The following is a 16,773-nucleotide window of genomic DNA, read 5'->3' on the forward strand; positions in this document are numbered from 1 at the left end:
AAGCATTAAAACATACAGAGGCCCATGAGATGGGCAGAGGGAGAAACCGAAAAATCGGTCAGCTTAGATCCAAGACGAAGCGAGATTGGACATAAGGCCCAAACATTTTTAAGGCTATAGCATTTTCCTCTAAACAGACATTACTGCAGTCATATCGACAGTGTTGTGCAAGCTCACACTTCACAAGAGCTAGCTCAAAGTTCAGTTCACACAGATTAAAATGAACTAGTTCACGTTCATTTCTTCCATTTTTTTTTTCCCTTCACAAAATGCTGTGAGTTTGACTTGGGTGGAGGAACTTTGCGGCTGTTGGCTCATGGTCTTTGCCTTTAATGATTTCTTGTGATCATCATTCACTCGCAGATATTTCCCAGACTGGTCGGATGTGTCAGCTCGATGTGTCGTTTCAAAAATCTGACGCATATCTGAAAGGTACAGTTGTAATATTGTTTTTAAATATGGATAAGGAGACAAGAAATATGAAGTGTAGTACCGTACGGAGCGCTGGGTTCACAAACGGCGCTGGTAGTAGTGTTCCACTAGAGGTGTGCTGGTATCAGTCTTTTAATCTAAAGCAATACGCCTATTTCTTCCTATTTTCTATTCTTCTATTCCTTTAACTTCAATGAGTGACAAAATAATATGTCCGTCTGTGTTCAAAGTTGTGATGCATGCAGAGGAATGCACACAGAGATTTTGTTTAATTCTTAGGAAACAGAGTCCACAAAATAAACAGATTTGAAGTCGACACAACTACAAAGTGGAAATCATCACATTGGCTGAACCACATGAAACAATAACTATTAAGTCATTCTCCTGCCCTCTTAAAATCCATAATATGTTGAGCCTGTTAATCGTTTCCTCACTGGGTAGGGACATGCTGAAATGTGCTGACAATCAAAATAGCATTTGGTTTATTTTATCTCCTCATGGTTACCCTGTATACATGAACATAAAACATGAAATGCAACTCATGGCACTGGCCTCAGTACCCTGCCAAGCAATGACTGTGTTTATGTGTGTGCCTTTACCCTGTTGGGCTTTAGATTTATCTTGATTGTTTCCTTCCACGTCTTCTCTTCAAAAAGTTTTCATGTTTCTCGAGGGTGAAACTTTATGTCGACTGTGGTCTCGGGGTTTGGTTATTTTTGAAAGCAAATGTGGAGGAAATATCCCAAACATTTTAACGGCCTTTCTTCAAAGGAGGTCGACTCTCTGTTGAATTTAATTAACAGACAGAATTGAGATTGGCCTTAAATAGCTTGGCTTTTTACTGTGCTTTTCAGAACTAAAACATAAAACCACATTTAGCAGTCATCAAGTCTACGAATCACCACCCCGGTTTATTTAAGTACAAAATTAGGCTAAAATGGGAGAAATCTTTATAAACATAGCGGGACATTTCTGGGACAAGGTTGACTTGACTGCAGGCATTCACACCCAAGATGCTGCCTGTAGTTTTTAACAGCTTACATTACAAAGATAAATATTCAATTCAATTTTATTCATATAGCGTCAATTCATAACAGAAGTTATATGGAAATTAGACAATTACATATACCTTTACTCTAACGTAATACAAGCAACTTTTTAAAGTATTTTTGGGCATTTGTGCCTTTATTAGATGGCAGACAGTACAGAGGTGACAAAGGCCTCCGGCCAGACTCCATCTGGAGATGGTCAGCGTCTTAGTCGACCAGGACACATAAGCAACTTATAAGGACATACAAGCAAACTAAAAGGACAGTTGATGACAAATTAATTCAACTTATTCTGATAAAAAAAAAAAACATAACATTGTTTATGGAAAGGTTTGTAAAAAAAAAGAAGTCTTTGATATGCATGTCATCAATGAAAACCTTGCATCTCCAGCACATCAACTTTTATGAGCTGAAAAAGCAGCCCAATTTTCAGCTTTGTGACAATGCATTTTTCAGATAATCCAATGGGGTTTTCAATGGTTTATTTAGCTTTAGAAGTTATTTTCTCAACCAATAAAGGAACACTGAATCCTGTTTTAAAAATTCTAAATTCCCAAATTTGGAGACACATGGTTTTCACTGGACAGGGATGGCTTCCACATCAAATACTACCTCCCTTCTGCTCAACATGAGAATGAATCCCCCCCCCCCACACACACACACACATTTTCCCCGAGATGAAACCTCTGCTATAAGGAAGGAAGGAGGGAAGGAAGGAAGGAAGGAAGTGAGGAGTGGTCCAGATGTGGACGAGGTAGGTGCCTCAGAAAGGAAGGGGTGTAAGGGCAGGTAAAGTGACAGCACTTGTACATGTGTGTGATGTCTTCATTGGTCCATTGCAGCAAAGACCAAGGACTTGTGTGCGTGTGTGTGATGTCTTCGTGCTGGTCCCAGTGGGCTGTAGATTTTAACAGAGCATGGATCACAATTACTGTTCCTCAGAGGGAGAAAAGTAAAAAGGGAACTGAAAGCTCTCTCTCTCTCATACACACAGACACGCACACACAGACACATACATACATCTGCTTTGTTCCTTTAGTCCAGCAGCTGAAATTCCCATCAGAACTTTACATCGTAAAGCCCCAATATCATCATCATCGCTGCCTCTCTTTTGGTTTTCTCCTTTGTTCTTCTGTCTTGCTCTCCATTCTTTCATCCATAGGTCACACACTATTCTCTTACAATATTTACTTTCATTTTTAAAACTGAAATTGTTGAGCCAACTCCCCGCTGCAAATATTGGTTCGTGACAACAGAATGTTTTCAGCAGATTTGTATGTGTGTGTGTGTGTGTGTGTGTGTGTGTGTGTGTGTGTGTGTCAGCAGGCCTCAGCAGTGAAACAATCAACTAGTTTGAAGCTTGTCCCCTCAGGGCTAGAACAAAGATGTTAAAATTTGAATTCTTCAACGCATAAAGCTCACTAAAAAGACTATAATCTATGCAACAGTATACGTGTGTGTGAGTGTATGTTATGGAAATATACACTTTACGACACACACAATCTTTGTGTCAAAACCTCTGCCAAAGTGTTGCACATGGTTGTTCAGGGTGTAACAGAGTGTCACAGAGGTGACAGCAGTGATGACCAAAGCAGAAGTCACATCAGTTGGTAATACGAGGACACACACACACACACACGCATGAAATAAGCCACCTTGGAGGCAACATCTTGCCAGCTCATTACATTCACTTGGACGGTGGCCTTTAACACACAGTACCACCTAGAGAGCAGCACAGCCACCCCCCACACTGCAACAATCAGCCTACAGAGAGCAGATAACCAGCAGAAGAGCCTCCAAATCCAACAAACCAAAAGGGTGAAGTGAGAAAAAGACAAAAGCAAATTGTAGCTCTGTGTTCTTTCAGACATGTGACTTAAACCACCAAAAAAAATTTAACTGATGATTCACTTATTGTGTGTGTGTGTGTGTGTGTGTGTGTGTGTGTGTGTGTGTGTGTGTGTGTGTGTGTGTGTGTGTGCGTGTGTCTGCACATTCCAAGTCCTGAAGTGGCGTGAGGGTCAGAGGTGAGCCGTATGTAGCCCCTTCATCAGCTCTCCTGGGGGGGCTGGTCTCGCAGACACACACACACACACACACACGAGTAGACACACACTTGTTGACCACTCACTCACTGACACGAGTGAGTGCAAGCAAAGAGTGACGGTAACACACGAAAAATCCACAGAGCAACATAAAAAAAAAATAATCTCATCCCCTGCAGTTTGACAGAGCGGCCTGTGTCGAAAGCAGTGTGTTCAGCAGTAAAAGATGGAGCAGTTTTACTTTCACAGGGCTGCAGACTAACTTTTCCACCGGTAGCACCGCTACCAGCTTTCTCAGTTAGTCACACCAGCACATGATTTAGTCGCACCCCTTTTTTATTATTTTGGTACAGCGTGGTATTAATCAATGACCTTGCATGCTGATGAATAGTTGTCTTAGTTTGCATACCCTAGTTTTGCAATGATGTAAAGATTGACAGTCACTCGAGACTTGATATTTGCAAAATATTTTAATCTGACTATTAATTTCTCTATGATAGATAGGGGACAGAGGCAATTTTGTCACCAGTCTTTTCCCAGAGGTTGTCTGATTCACTCCTATAAACTGAGCGCAGGCCACGTCGTTGGCATAGGTTGGATTCACATTCAACCTGTTCTTCATCAGTGTGATCTGGGATTAAAATTTTGTGAACAGGAGTTCCACTTTCACTATGTTAAAGGCAGTGTTGAACTTCTCTAAAAAGTAGTCGGGTCATGCACTGCAGGTTTTGTGTTTCTTACTGTCGTTGTGCAACTTCAAAGTTTCAAGCTTAAACTGTGTTGACCCAGTAACAAGTTTAGAGTTGCCTGCAAAGGACGGGCCACATTGCCTACCATACACACACAGCATAGCTTTCCCATACTGCAACCACAGGTACTACGTTAGCCACTGTGGTTGAAAGTAGTACTTTTTCTTCTTCAGTGGCTCAGTCGGTCTCTCCTTGCCTGCACTTTCCCCACCAGCCTCCTCCTCTCTCTCCTCATTTTGCTTTTTAAAATAATCTGCTGTAGACCGTTTCATATTTGGAACACGGCAACAGCTAAATTAATTGGCAGATTTGCCAGTGTTGCCAGATTGTGCCTCTCGCACGAATGCGGCAAGGTAAAATTTTACCTCGCACACTCTCAAAAAATGGGCGCATATGCAACCATTTTGGTCGCAGCCTGGAGCCATTTCAGATGCAGTGATGGTCTCGGTCTCTTGGGCTTGGTTCAATGTGCAATGTCATGGTGTTTAAGACATTTGAAATGAAAATTACTTTTTTTTTAATTTTCTAATTTTTGCCATTAATTTCATTAGTATATAACTTTACTCACCAATTCAATTGCAATCTGGGGATGCAGCAAAACTAATAGGAATTTCAAATCTTTTTGAGAATTATGGAACTAAAATATAAGAAAAACACAATTATCAATTAACACTCAGTAATATAAACAAAACATTTATAATTTTTTTAAGAAAAGCATTCATGTTTTTCCCACATACTCAAAGGACAAGAAAATGTTTAAATTAAGAAAACAAAAGAAATGTATAATATAAATGTTTACAAATAACTATTGTTGCTGTAATGTGCCTATTGATGATTATAGCTATATGTTTTGTGGTTGTTTTCTAATATTCCATATATATATATGTTGTATGTTACAATATAAAATGTACGAGATAAAAATGTGTGAGATAATAAAATACAATATTTACTTCACTAATAATAATAATAATAATAATCTGCATGTATATAGAACATTTAATAGAAAACGATGCAATACATTGTGCTTCAAAAAAGATGAAAAAACAATAAAAAGAAATGGGAACATTAAAAACAAAGCTTTATTTAAGAGGCAAATCAAAAATATTTGGTAGCAAACCTGCATATACAAAACATATAGTGCAGTGTATGTTATGGTTTGGGGTTTGTGTTTAGTCATTTCCCGTTTTATTTTGAAATACTCACCTCTTCTCTTGTGTCTTACAGTATTACTTCCTGTCTTTGTTTGGTTTTCCCTCCACTTTTGATTATCTGCCCTGCCCTGATTAGTTTCACCTGTGCCTGGTTATCTCCCCTCACCTGAGTGTATACAGTCAGTCTGCTTCCTTTGTTTCTTTGCCAGTTCGTCTTTGTACTTTGTAGCGTTCCAGCCCTTCCTAGTGTTTTTTGGATTTACTTCATTTGTTGACTTTTCTGGCTGATTTGATCAGGCTTTGGATTTGTTTGGCCATGCTGGACTGCTTTACTGGTTTAAACTTTGCCTACCTCATCATACCCGTAAGCCTGCTGTACACTTTCTTTTGCCATTAAATCATTGAACTTGACAAGCTCTGGCTCTGTGTCTGCGTTTGGATCCTATAGCCTCTTGTTCCTGAGTTCCCTGCTTGAACATCCCCAACAGTATATTAATTCTACTCTGCAAACAGCTCAGGTAAGTAAATAATACGGACCTATGCTCCTTCACATTTTCACATCATTGTTTCATCATTTTACCATAAATGCTGAAAGCACCTCTTAAAAGAGAAGTGCATCCAACGCTCCATGTCTTTTTGTTTTCAGTTTAAAAAAAGAAAGATTCATTCAACAATTAGTCTGAAGAGTACCAAGGTAACTTGCCCCCTACCCCCCCACTGACTTTGTCACCTTAACTTCTCTATTGCGTGTATGACTGTGTCAGTGTGTGCTTTCAGTAAAAACAGTCAAATGCCCACCTGTGCTTTTCTCACTCTCCTCATTCATTCAACTGACTTTTGCTCACTTTTCATCCTGTATTTGGCTGACTACACACACACACTCAGCCTCACACACACTCTGGCTCTCTGGCTCTCTCACACACAGGACACGCCCACATATAGCCGGCTCCCCTCTGCTCTGCTTTAAAGCATTGCCTATCCAAACAGGAAAGTGGCCTCTGCCCCAGCAGCAGTTGAGGGCACAGCAGTGGAGATTTCATTAGTCACAGCTAACAGGCTAATTATCCGCTTCAGCGCACCTGTAAAACTTAACTGTGTGTCAATCTCACACAATCACAGATACTGCATATAGGTGTGTGGGTGGGTTTGTGGACATGTGGGTGGGTGTGAACTGCTGGGTGTGTAACAAACCCGTCTGTTTCTGTGTTAATATGTGAACTGTGTGTCAATCAGGCCTCTGTGGGCGTGTGATGTGGAATAGTATGTGGAATAGTGTGGCTGGCAATCAAAGCTGCAGGTTATTTACTTATTTCTTTTAAAGGTACCAGAAACTCAAAACCATGAATTTGTAATTGAACAGGCAATAATGTGTTTGTGGTCTTCATCAGCCATCAGCTCCTAGAAATGTCATCAATTACTGTTCATTGCTCCCATGTTGTTGTTTTTTCACTTAAATTTTATCATCTTTATTTTGTGGCATGAAACTTGGTTTTACAACAGTTGGGCAGTGTTTTGTCACACCAAGAAAAGGTCCAATGAGGGAACACCGCTCTAAACTGGGCATCTCCATTGATTGACAGTCAATAGTTTAATCAGTGTCAAGAGGGGAAGATGATGGATAAATATTGAACAAGAAGAGACTGTCCTCCACATAAGAACGACAGCATCAGTCATTTCAGCAAGTGCCCCAAAACGACACATGAAAACGCTTCTCCTCAGTCCGCTGTTATAGCCTAATGATACTGGCCAAGATTAACACAAACTCTTTCCATTTGGTTTCGTTTAGCTAAACTCAGCGAAGCTATTTTGTAATACTTTCAATTCAGGTCATTAAGGCATCATCTGGCTCAATGGTAAAGTTTAAGGTATAGTCAGGATGTGAGATTCCTGTGTTACTTTTACACTGTGTGCCATGTTTGCGTATTGCAATAGCAACCTACGACACATGGAAACAAATTCTCCTGTGGCTAGATGCCCTGTGATACTCTTTTGATTGGAACAGAGGAGAAGGAAAAGAAAAGAAGATTGCAACAATCTTTCCCTTGTTTGAGGGTTTAGGGTTTCTGTGTTTAAAAATGGCCTAAAATAGAGAGATGAAGGAGAGCGGGAGCTACTGATGGGTACAAGAGTCTTTGAGGTTGAGGGAATTTCTCACAATTTTACTGCAAGCGCCAAAAACCCGCATCCTGCCCAACGAATAAAGCTGGAGACACACACACACACACTCGCACACACACCGGTACCCCCTGCCTGGCAGCCTCTTTGTAGCCATGTTGTGATTGTATCAGATGTGGAGCGATAGAGGTTAGGAGTATGGGGGTGTTGGTAGGGGGATGTGTGAATTTGTAATGTGCTTATGCTTGGACCGCAAAAACAGGAGATAGGGGTACCAAAGCTGTGTTATACTCACACAAACTCACACACTGTAGGGAGTGGAACTCTAGCTCCCTGAACTCCTTTCATCCTACTGAAGGTGGAAGTCAGTGCAGGGTTTCCTGGAGTCACAGCGAGATTCAGCACTCTCTATATCCTCTGCAAAACTACTGCCTGCTGACTGTATGTGTGTGTGTGTGTCTCTATGTGTGTGTGTGTGTGTGTGTGTTCGTTCATATGGTTCAAAGGCTCAGACTGCACAATGTTGAGATGAGCTATCAGTGTGTGTGATCTCTGAGGCTCTATATCTAACACATCAAAGTTTGAATTGTTGCTTTAGCCCATATATCACCTTTTATTAAGGTGGCTCTGCAGATGCAAGGCTTTTACTTATTCTGGATATTTTTGTTCCTCTGAAGTACATAACTACAACTGCAGGGCCTTTTTAAGATCACGTCGTTGAGCCTCCATGTGTGGCTGAAGTCCTAGAAGGTCACCAGAAGCTAAAGAAAGAGCAGCAAATGGTGTCACTTCCCTTAACGCCAGGTTAGAGGTCAAAGGGGAGCCACACTGGACTGTTGAACTGGACAAAGACAACATACCTACAGCACACTGCACTGGCACAATAAAGCCATGGGAGTTTGTCATGCAAATTTCCATTTATCTTCATCCTATGGTTCAAATTCCTCCCTCACCTTCATTTTTCCCTCTCTGGGCTGGTTAGGGAAGTAAATGTGTAAAAATGTTTAAAAAGAAAGCTTGTGACACACCACTTTCTTTGTCTCCATCTTATCAAAGGCTTTCTTTTATCCCTTAAACCCACCCCGTCTCTTAAGTTTGACAGGCAGACTTGCTGACTGTGGTGATTTTGTGTGCGCAGTAGACCATGACACACCCATAGCCACATATACTATACACCCTTAACATATGGGTGTGCCTCTAAAGCCGGGGGCACGCCACACGACCGATCTCCTGACTGTTCGAATTTATAACATTTATTGCTGTTGTTTACTGGAGATTATTCACTTATGATGTGGCACAGACGAGGTCACACATTAAACAAGTCTTCACTTACATTTGGCCACGAGGGATCTCCATACCAAACTGTCTCATAAAAGAAAACTTGACTGTGACCAAAAAAAAAAAATTTCAAATGGTGCACAAGGGCTGAGAATTTCTCAGTATCTCATAATTTGATTCAAGTTTGATTTAGGGTCTTATGATGTTGCTCCAAAACAATTCTTGTCAAATATAGACAATGTACTCTGCAAAGGAGCAAGCTATAAACTTTTTAAAGCCACCTTAGAAGTCTACACTGGGTTGCTTTAAGGCACTTGCACATTGGCTTCAACAGCCAGCCATGGTGGCACAACACCCTGTCAGCGTATTTCAGTATTTGCTCTCCATGCTGCTGCTGCTGATGTGCTACAATGTACAAGAGGATTTGTGTTCTCAAAACATACAGCTTAAAAATGTGACTATATTTCTATTAGTTTTAGTTTGTAAGAGTAGTTCTGATGCTATTAAAAAAAAAAAAAAAAACTGAAAGAGATGCAACAAATTAATTCATTGTTACGATGTGACACACAGGCTCATTGAGAGCCAAAGTCCTGAAATCACTTCCTGTCTAGACGCCGTTCCACTAGCTTCTGTAATTCAATGCAATCTCTCATTGAGGGTTTTATTCACCTCTCCTGAAAAAGTGAAACATATACATTCTATATTCTAAGACAAATGAGTATCTACTGTACTATAGCACCTGCTATTAGAAACTGAATCCTTTCTGGTTTTCACAATTTAACAATGAATAATTTGTTAGAGTTAAAAAAAATCCACTACAGCTCCTCCTCATTTTTTTCAAGACACCAGAGCACATACTTTGTAACCGTTGGTTTCTCCCTTATTCATAATATCCACAGACGCTCTCTTCTGGTGATATCTTTCCCACTTTTTAGCTTTAATTTCTACTGTCTAAAAAACGTTTTGTCACAGCTCACCACTCGACTAACCTTTATTTAAATAAACAATATTACATCTTTTTTTAATTTATCATAGCTGTTGTCTAGACAAATGGATTGAACAGCTTGAAACACTATTGAGTGAGGTCAATGTATGTTCCAGTGCTTGAATTTTGGTAATTTGTGTAATTCCAAATCTCAATGTGATTTTGAACAGGTATCGTACGTTTCGGTTTCTCTTCAGCTCTCCATCCTGATTATCTTTGTACTGAAGCCACCAACTCCTGGAGCGGTGCACACTATGGCCACATGGGATGCTGACAGGCACACACACACATACACACACACACACACACACACCCCAAGATCAGAGGATTTCCTGCTGCTCAGTGTGGTCGTGGAAGTGTGAGGGTACCTCCTGGCACAGAGCCTTAGCTGGACAGCACAGTAGGGAAGAGGAGAGTGTTTACACACTTGCACCACCGCCACCACACACACACACACAGCCAGGTCTGGCTCCTGTCCCACTCTGTTTCTCCATATAATATATCAAAGAATCTCTGGGTGGCTATGGATCTCAGAAAATCCGCACTCACTTCCTCAGCCGACATACTCTCTTTATCTCTCTCTCTCTCTCTCTCTCTCTTTCGCTCTCGCTCTCTCACTCACACACACACACACACACACACACACACACACACACACACACGTGCACACACCATGCATGGTGATGAAGGATGGTACCTCTCCTCTCTCCGGTCTCCAGCTGATGTACACATTCCTGACAAAACACCTGGAATAACACCACAAACACATATACACACACACCGGCACACACACAGTGGTCAGAGTCACTGCACCGCTGCTGGGCCAAGATAACCAAAAAGCAAAACTCACACTACTGAACTGTTGTGTTAGACGTGACTGTGGTATCAATATGCTAATAAATGAAAAAGATATGTGTGTATGTCACGTCTTTGCCCCTTTTTATGAAATTTCAGCCAAGGTCCTTCTCATCAGGCTATCACCAAATAAACCCCCATCATACCATAGCTGTGGGTTTGTAGATTTTTGACCAACATACCACGTCAGCAACATTACTGTCACGGAAAATTCTATCTTAATTGTTTTTACGAGCTTATATTATTCATTTGACCTTATTTTCACTTCTTCCTTAACATGACTGCTCTCTATGTCAAATTGCAGATACAAGGTTTCAGAGGGCAAGACTGAGCTGGAGGACACAGTGGAACAAATGGCCTGAACCAGGCCAGCAAGAAAGAGAGACATTGAGAAATAATATAGTCTATCTATGTTCACTTCCTGGTCAGGAGGAGGAGGACGAGGAGCTGGAGGAATAAAAAGATAAGAGAAAAAACAGTAGAGCCATTCATAGAGCATGTCCCTCAGGGCTTTGTACAGAGAGGAACAGTGTGTGTGCGTGTGTTTGAGCAAGAGAGGGATCGAAAGGAACTTCAGCGTCAACCAAAAATCATAGAATAGGTATAAGAATCAAATTTTAAAAAATGTAAGCCTGTTTGATCTACAAGTAGATATAAATACAGTATACAGTGTGCCATGCGTGTGGTCTCATCATCTCATCCTCCTTAGGAATGAGAGAGAGAGACCCCTGTTTCCTTTGGCTCTGAACCCTCTGTTGTGACTACATTACAGCCCCCAACTCCATATGCCTCCCATAGTAAACCCTCTGCACAGGCCCAACACCAGAGTCCATATGAACAGGGTTCAAACCCTAGGCTTTCAGCAGTCGCCGCTCTAGCTTTTAATAAATCTCTTTGCGGTTTCAGACAGCACATGACAAATATCTTGTTGCTTTGCTACGATTTTATCAGTCGGACAGATCAGGTGACTATGCAAATGCATACTGTAGTGTTAGGGAAACTTTCTACACTGACAATAATTCCACAAATTTTCTAAAAACTGACTTTTTTGTTTTGTTTTCCCTATTTCCCTTGCATCCAGATTTAGCTAAGATGTATTAATTACTCTTAGGGAACCACCATTGCTTGTATTTAAAAAAAAAAGTTAAATGTTTTGGAAACTATTTCTTGGTGAACAACAGGCGTAGTGACCTCCTGGAGTCTTGTCATCACAGTGAAGTACTGGGCGGATGGATACATTGTTGTTCTCAAGAAATAGTTACAGCATGAAACTACTAATTGTCGTTTTTACATTTTGTGTGTGTGTGTGTGTGTGTGTGTGTGTGTGTGTGTGTGTGTGTGTGTGTGTGTGTGTAATAAAAAAAAATACAACATGTTAATTAGTAAGGTTTAGAAATGCTGGTAAGTACATTTTTGAACTTTGGACAAAGCCAGGCAGGCACCAGCTTCCAGTCTTTATGCTAAGCTAAGCGACTCTAGCGCCATTCTTTACACACAGACACGAGTTGTATCAAACTTCTCATCTAACTCTTAGAAAGTGAATAAGGTTATTTCCCAAAATGTTGGAACAATTTTCTTACAGGAAAAAAAAGGCTTTTTAAATGCACAATAACATCTTTGTCTTGCACGATCACGTCAGACTAATAGGATTTACATACAGGAAGTGAGAGAAAGAGAGGAAACCTGGAGTGAATTTCTTCATGTTTACCCAAAATATACAGAGCCCAGTTCCCTCTATCCCAGCTGACTGCTGACAAATCCCGCCAACCGCTTATCAAATTAAACCCCCATTAGCAGCATAAACACACAGGCTCACACACTCGCACAAACAACCCATTACCAGCACAAACATGCTTCGTTTAGCCACCTTTCCTGCTCAGAGTGTATCACAGGCTCTTCAAATAATCCTGCACACCAAATTAGACATGTCTCCAGACCCAGATAAACTGGTCTGTATGTCACAAACTGCACCATGCAGCGTGTGCTCCTGACCTGTGCCGTCAACTGTCAGTGCCTGTCACACTGCCAGAAGCATGCGCAGAGTTAGCCCCACAACGTCACACCTGATGAGACACGGCACCCTGCATGGGGTCCACAGTCTAATTCCTTCCATGTGCGCTTGTTAACATGTAGGATTTTCTTTGCAGCCACCATAAAGCAGAGTGTGCAGGTAACGCAGTCTCATGAAACTTCGCTCTGTCTGGCAGATGCTAGAGGGATTTACCTCATAATGTAGTAATGTAAACCCCAAAAGTAAGACATTGCCGTAAAAAGGACAATTTAATCTGTCTTCCTTCCTCTTCCTGTGTGGCCCCCAGGGGACGCCTGGCCGGTAGTGGAGGGTGAGAGATTGGGGGGAAGAGTGTAAATGGAACACTTAATATGCACTCCATCAGCATAAACCAATCATCAAATGATTTTCAGGTAGATAGCGGTGTTTGGATGAACATGACGAGGTGCGTTTATGGACCGTGTCCTAGGAACGGATAAAGGAGGAGTTTAGGGAAACCCAGGAGTGAGCAGAGACGTCCAAGTGGTAAAAGGCAGCCAAGACCCAAACTAAGGACATATTACGCGTAAAAGAGGAAGGGGCAAAAATAATCCAGCGTTGGTTCCAGTAAAGACAGTCTATGCATCATTAAACAATGCGGCTGATGCTCCCTCAACACATTTCACACAACCTGCATGTGTCTCTCAGCCATGTAGTTTAGCTCAATTTCACTGACATGAAATGATTCACTCAATCAAACATAATAGAACGCACATCAGGAATATCTGTTTTCCACACTTCCCTCTTTAATAAACTGATACAAGCAAGGAGGGCCATGTCTCAAAGTCTTTGTAAATGTATTGTGTAACAGTTTGGCAGAACTTCTTCTGACACATCATCAGGAGTATGAGTTACTTTGGAGGCCTGTAGAAATAAAGGTAACTATTGCAGCTGCCTCACTGTTTTACTCAGCATTTGGTTTTGTTTGTAAAAAGTTTATAGTCGTTTGCTGAAACATGCTGAAGAGCCATTTCGCTGCTGGCGAAATGATTTCTGAAAGCAGACCCGCTTTTGGATTACATTCAGTATTTTAAGTGAAATTACATTACTTAACATTGCTTCTATAGCCTGGAGACTTTCCATGCTTACCACTGTAAAAAACAACCAAATACCTCTATTATAAGTATGCTTGCTCGTAAAAAGTGGATCAAGAAGCTATTTCCATTGTTTATTTGTGTGTTCCGTAGTGAGGCAGTCTGTAGCTCTTAAATTGCCCTGAAAAGAATCCAATCCAAAACAGCAAATCTATAGTTCTGCCTCCTTCTTTCCTCCTCCTCCTCCTTCTTCTTCTTCTTCTTCCTCCTCCTCTCTGGAATTCTACTCTCTCTCTATTCAAATAAATCTGAAGGGGCCTTTTCCACTTTTACAGGAACAGCAACTCATTAAATGGTTGATTTCAGATGGCAGAGTGTGAATGTTTTGAGTTAACTTTATTGATCTGTGAGAGAAACTGACGTCCCCTCCGGCACATGGGCAGTAGATTTACACCTCCGCCATTTAAAGACACCTCTAAACCCAGATGGCCACTGGCCCGCTCTCTCCTGCGCTGCCCTGGCAGAGACACTGTGGTTGTCTCTCCTGCACACATATTCACATAAACACAGCAAAAATGGCTCGGAAAAGGATATTTTATTCACTTACCTGCATGAATACACCTCTCTCCTCCAAGGGCTGTAGTGATGCGTAACAGCCTGTTAGTTCATGCCTGGTTCAGCCTCCTTGAAGCTTCAACTCTGGCTGTCTGTAGCACATAAAGAGTTTGTGTGGCGGTCATACAGAACAAATTCAAATAAATAAATTATTCCATTTTTAAATCATTATTTGAGGGAGTCCAGGGTGGCTGGATGACGGGGAGTTTTGATAAACTCAACGGGCCAAATTTTAGCCCATAAACACTAAATTAATTACATGCAACCTATCTCACTGGACCACGAGAACAAAAGACAAAGGATTTTATTCTTCTTTGACATGTTTTTGAAATACGGCAGTGCCTTCTCTGAGCTCTTTGAGCATGAACAAACAATGAGAACTCAGGGGAATATGAAGGGCCTGAAAGACGTCACAGCTCAGCTTAATCAAGGAGTCTTTGGTGTTTCAGATCCTGCAACTCGTATTTGCCCTCCCTTCGCCTGTATCAGCCAGGGAGAGCTTGGTCTGTCTCCTACGTATGACATCACTCCCCGAGTATGAGCCATTTCCCATAAACCTCCATGGTCCCCAGGGTTTCCAACCCATGAGATCAGGGAATAAGCAGGGTGATTATGAAGAAGGAAGATCACTTTATATCAGGAGTGAGTTCAGTTTTATCTTGTCCATTTTTTGTTTAACATACCAACAGGTACCTGTGAGAGCCAAACGTTAATTTATTGATAACTGTTTTATGCTCATGTATTCATTCAAACCTCATCTCTGTGTGTCCTATTTATCTGTTTAGATTCTGTCTTCCGTCTCTCTGTATTTGTCTCTCTCTCTCCCCCTCGGGGCTAAAAGCTGTGAGGCTGTAAGGTCCCTTTCTTCCCACAACTGCTCCCAATCACCCTTGTGACTGCTCAGCTGTCAATCACTTAAACATCAGACCCACACTGAGCAGATCAAGCCTGCTGGCATATATATACATACATACACACACACAGAGAGAGACACGCACACTTCCCGAAATACACAAAAAAAAACAGGGTTTGTAGGGGGAGTGGAGACATGAAGGGGGTCCTGTCAGCACCTGCTGGGCCTCACTGGAGAATCTGCAGAGACACAGATACACCCACACACACACATACACACCGCAGGGCACTAGATGTAAAGGTACCACTTTAATTTTGGTCATATTTACTCAGCCTCCCCCCAAGTTGCCTCCAACCATGCTGTCCCACAGTGTCAGTATGAGCCGCTCTGCCCTTTAACCGAGGGAAGCACTGGGCAGCCAGAACCACGGTGCAAAACACCCATGTATAGAAATTACAAAGAGACACACAGGAGCAAGCATGTACGACAAGTCAAGCGAAGTCTGAGGTCTTACACACATGTACAGACACACTAACACATCAACACACACCTAAAGTCAGGTATTTTCTATGAGCAAGGGAATCTTATAGAAATATACACACTCCAGTTCTCGAGGTTCCTTCTTATGAACGCAAAACCTCTCAATTAATTTCATCTGTTTCTGTCCAAAACCACATTCACACACACACACACACACACACACACACACACACACACACACTCTCTCTCTCTCTCACACACACACACACAGATGTAACGCATGCACACAAACATACACACAGAGTCCATTAGGCTCATGTGTTGGGCCCAAACCATGGCCCAGAGTGCTCTTTCATGGCTCCGTCATTACATCAATAAGTCTTCACATTAATCTCAGCACAGCAGAGCACACAGGCTATTACCAGACCAGCCCTGCACCACAGAGGCTCACCCTGAAGCAGACATGGGCAAAATAGTAGTCAAATATATTCTGGATACTTGATAAACACACAAGAAGTGCTTGGTTTGTCTCGTTTTGAGAGGGATGTGTCCAGTTTTGAGGCTGGTTAAACGGCGGAGGATAAATTACGTATGCTTCAAGTAGTTCAAATGCATGAAACCATATCTAGATATATTTGGCCACATGTGCTCTGAAAAGCCCTCAGAAAGACTTCTTTAAGAGTTTTTTTTTTCTATGTAGACTGCTGATTTAATACAGGGACCAAAATTATTTTTGAGGAGCTGGTTTCAATAGTGACTAACGAGAATCTTTCGCCAAAACCTTTTCAAATCTGTGTAACATAAGATCATGCCCTTTTAATGAAGCTCTTGAGAGTAGTCTGGAAAAAAAAAAACTTTCAGAGATTAGCTTACTCCATTGCTTATTATGAAATCAGCCTTTGGTCTGTAGTTAAGAGCTCCTGTGAGAAAAAGGCTGCATGGTTAATAATCACTAAGATGAGCTAAGGCAACTAAGCCGAGGCTGCCATCACAAACACAGCATCAATCACATTCCAAACACAAAAAAACTAAATTTTTGTGCAGACCGATGAATATCAAGCTCAGACAGAGAGAGAAAGGGG

At 41.5% G+C, this 16,773-nt stretch overlaps 1 long non-coding RNA gene across 1 annotated transcript; it reads left to right on the plus strand.

Moving 5' to 3' along the window:
* The first annotated feature begins 5,587 nt into the window (after window positions 1-5,587).
* On the plus strand, window positions 5,588-10,204 carry LOC122863154. The gene is made up of 3 exons (XR_006374932.1): window positions 5,588-5,944; window positions 6,073-6,120; window positions 10,002-10,204. It is a non-coding gene; the product is annotated as an uncharacterized LOC122863154 (long non-coding RNA).
* The last annotated feature ends 6,569 nt before the right edge of the window (window positions 10,205-16,773 follow it).

Source organism: Siniperca chuatsi, linkage group LG16 (assembly GCF_020085105.1).
Source record: "Siniperca chuatsi isolate FFG_IHB_CAS linkage group LG16, ASM2008510v1, whole genome shotgun sequence".
Classification (NCBI taxonomy): domain Eukaryota; kingdom Metazoa; phylum Chordata; class Actinopteri; order Centrarchiformes; family Sinipercidae; genus Siniperca; species Siniperca chuatsi.